The 3,765-nt window shown below is 37.1% G+C and overlaps 1 protein-coding gene across 1 annotated transcript in view; it reads left to right on the top strand.

The window, feature by feature from the left end:
- The first annotated feature begins 3,165 nt into the window (after positions 1-3,165).
- Positions 3,166-3,765, top strand: part of LOC125675207 (protein O-mannosyl-transferase TMTC3-like) — a 33,855-nt gene continuing 33,255 nt past the window's right edge. Inside the window, exon 1 of the mRNA XM_056158049.1 lies at positions 3,166-3,216. The gene's annotated coding sequence lies outside the window, so the exon portion shown is untranslated. The remainder of the gene's footprint in view (positions 3,217-3,765) is intronic.

Here is a 3,765-nt window from a genome sequence, read left to right as displayed (position 1 = left end):
AATATGTCTTATCTGACATTTTTATCAACAATCTTTCATTCTTCATATATGAATTCTTCCTCTTCCATGATTTCATCAATCTTCTTATTGTCCTGGACATAATTCGAAATCACCCTGTGAACTTTCCTTTTTTCAAGACTCTGTGTTCACCGCCAACCGAACAACTGGTCTGGACACCTCTTGTACTCTTTGACCAAAATGCAAACTTTTCAAACGGGATTGGTTTCTCAGGTAAGGAAATGGGTGTCTTTCTCTTTGGAGCATGAACAGGTGCTGGGGTAGTAATTTTTCTGATTACTCTTCCTTTCTCTGGAGATGATGCCTTTCTCTGGAGATGACGTTTGAACAATATTAACTTCTGCACTTTTCTTCACCACTTGTGGACTTTGCTCTATCTCATTATCTCCTGTTTTCTTAGTTGTCTGTTTCCCAGTAACAACCTTCTTCATTACAATCACTTGAAGAACTACTCTCGCTGTTGCTGAGGTTTCACGGATGATGTCATCGGGATCTTGCTCCAGCCAGAACTCTTGTTCCTCTTCTTTCTCGTCATTTTCTTTACTTTTCTCTATTGTTCTTTCCTCCTCTTTTCTTTGATCATGAAACTTTCTTTTATGGCGAATCAAGTAGACACTTTCCACAGACATTGCATGGAAATCTTCCGCCATTACAAATAAGCAAATGCTCCCTCCAGCGATTACCATTCACTTCGCTTTCCCACAAGGAGCATTTGTTTTCTTTTGATTTCGTGATTTTTATGTTGGTCATATTGACTGAAACGAAAAGAAAATCATTTGAATTATACTCAAAGCACGGCAGCAACATTAACTCATGTTTTAATCTAACAGCGATTTAAGTTTCAAAATCACCTAACCATTTGGATTTCCTACAAACGCGTTTTTGTTCATTATCACTTACTAATCCTTCTACAGAATCTACATTTGAAAACTCCACTCTCAAAACTCAGAGTCTGATCCTTTTTCTTGCGCATTCTATCACAATGAATAACTTGCTTTTCATCCTTTCTAACACCTGCTACAGCATACAGGACGTCGGACCATTGTTCAAGAACCTCAAACGGTCCGCGCCAAAATGACGTAAGTTTAGGAGAACCAATATTTTCCTGGGGAAAATAGACAAAAACCTTGTCACCGGGATTGAACTCCTCCCATGACATTCCCATGTCATGGTAAGCCTTTTGTTGGTTCATTACGGTTTCAATATTCTGCCGCAAAAAAAGTGCTTTTTCTAATCTCTCGCGTAAGACCCAACCCCGATGATTTGGACTTTCTTGTTTGAAGAGTTCTGACATTTCATAGACAAGGTCCAAAAGTAAGGTCGTTTCACGACCTAACATTAGCATATTTGTTCGGAGGAAACATTATAACTGAGGCCGATTGTGTGAAAAATCTTGGGACAATTTTTGACAAGTCACTTACTATGGACAAGCAGTGTAGTTCCGTTGCAAGATCATGCTACATGCACATCCGTCGGATAGGAAGCATTCGTCCATTCATCTCTGAGGTTGCATGTAAGATACTTGTGAACTCTTTGGTAACACTGAGGTTAGATTATGGAAACGCCCTATTATATGGAGTGAACAAGCAATACACGAACAAACTTCAGTGTGTATAGAACACTGCTGTCAGAGTCGTAATGCGGACAGGAAAATACGAACACTTCTGATCCAATTGCATTAGCTCCCAGTCGAGTACCGTATTCAATACAAAATTTTGTTGTATGTTTACAAGTATCTTCACAACCTGGCTCCTAGATATTTGTCAGAACTGATAACACCATACACACCGGCGAGGTCGCTAAGATCGGAAACAGCCTGTCTGGTTATAGTCCCTGGAGAGAGGTTTGACATGGCGACAGCGACACTCTGGAACGGTCTGCCATGTGGACTTAGAAATGTGAAGAAACTCGACTGTTTTAAAAGAAATTTAAAGACCCACCTATTTCGTCTCGCTTTTAATGTGTGATATGTTTTTTATGTGTATTTATTACTTTTTCCCTAGAACATTTATGCCAATAGTGTTTTAGCTTTTGGCTTAACATTTTAGAGTACTCTTTAGATACTTAGCATTGTGTTCTACCCACACAAAAAACTCTTACTATTGATCTTGATAATAATGTTTTATTATGATAATTTTATAGATATAAGATTTTATGTCATACTGCCAATTAATTCCATTTAATTGTTTGTTGTTTTGGGTTTTTTTTTAAATTTTATTTTTGCTTTCCTCACCGCTACCCCTGTAAAGCGCCTTAGAGTAATTTGTTTTATATATATAACTTATACGGTACCAATTTTGATGCACCAGATGCGCATTTCGACAAACAATGTCTCTTCAGTGATGCGCTATATAAATTTTATTTATTATTATTATTTATTATATTTGGTGTTAGCCCTGTAGATCTATGAACTGCTGATCTGTGCGCCATCATGACGTATAGAATTGTAAATCCCAGTACCTTTGGTTGTCTTGCACGTAGGCACTTAGTGTTTTATTATTAGTGTTTTGTTGAATCGCTCTACCATCCCATCTGACTGGGGATGATAGGAGTATTGCGTGTTTTTTCAATGTGTAGGAGCCTGCAAATCCCAAATTCAAGTTGCATTCTTGCATCTTTATCACAGTAATTTCTACTACACAGCCATCCCTGGAATACCCAGGGATTCGTGTTTGCCCAACTCTCTATTTTGTATTCCTTTTAGGATTTATGAGATTGATCACTATTCGTTATTTTCATCTTTCATGTAAGAAAACAATTCATACTATATTGGTCATGTACGTTATTTTTACAAGCAAAGTTCGATTTATTGCCATTTTTTCGTAATAGTAGCATGTAAACTTAAACTTGAATAGGTGAATTGAATCTTGTACTAAAGAATCCACTCTAACTGTACCCCACCCCATCCTGATTGAGGATTGAGGGGGCAGGGAATATAACTCGTGTTAGGCTGGTTGCTATACGACTCTTGGTTTTTCGCTGTTCACACCCTCACAATTCTCAGTACTACAGCTTTGAGAGCCATGCATAGGTTAAAATTTGTGGCACTTCACTTATAGCTGATGACGTCCCTGTTTGAGGAAAATATTTCTGAAAGGAATATTCCGGAATTTTGATAGTGTACCGTCGCCATTCTACATTTACCTAGCGTGTAGTATTTCCCACTTCATCGAAACCGGTTTACTTTTTGGAGTTATTGTAAGTTGATTGAAAAGTTGATATTGGTGTATTTATCAAAGTAATTTTCGTTCGAATTAGTACCATGTTACAAAGACAATGCACGAAGAAAACGCTACCTTATTTTATGTACATTTAAAGTGGCATTAATGGCACGATCTGGTTTTAATAATGGTATTCATGATGTAACGAACAGGTCCAGTTCAAAGACTATTTCTACCTACGTAGCTACTTATAGCTACATAGTTATTTAAACCTACTCCAGGTATCTATTTTTACCTACTTTTTCTTTACTTGCATTTCATGGCCAAACGCAGGAACAGCGCAATATGGTGTGTATCAAATTTTTTGATTCACTTACACTGACGATGAATACCATTTAAAAAAATGGACAAAAAATTATTGCTTTCTAACCTTTCAAATTTGCATCAATAACTACACCCAGTTCCATTTTCTAGGAGCTTAGGATCAAAACTACATGATAAGAAGTCTAGAATGTCTTATAAATATGTAATATGTTTATGGTGTGACCGTTGAGATGAATGAAGACCCATAACAATGATAACATTT

Source organism: Ostrea edulis, chromosome 3 (assembly GCF_947568905.1).
Source record: "Ostrea edulis chromosome 3, xbOstEdul1.1, whole genome shotgun sequence".
Classification (NCBI taxonomy): Eukaryota; Metazoa; Mollusca; class Bivalvia; order Ostreida; family Ostreidae; genus Ostrea; species Ostrea edulis.
This window is presented reverse-complemented; position numbering and strand designations above follow the sequence as displayed.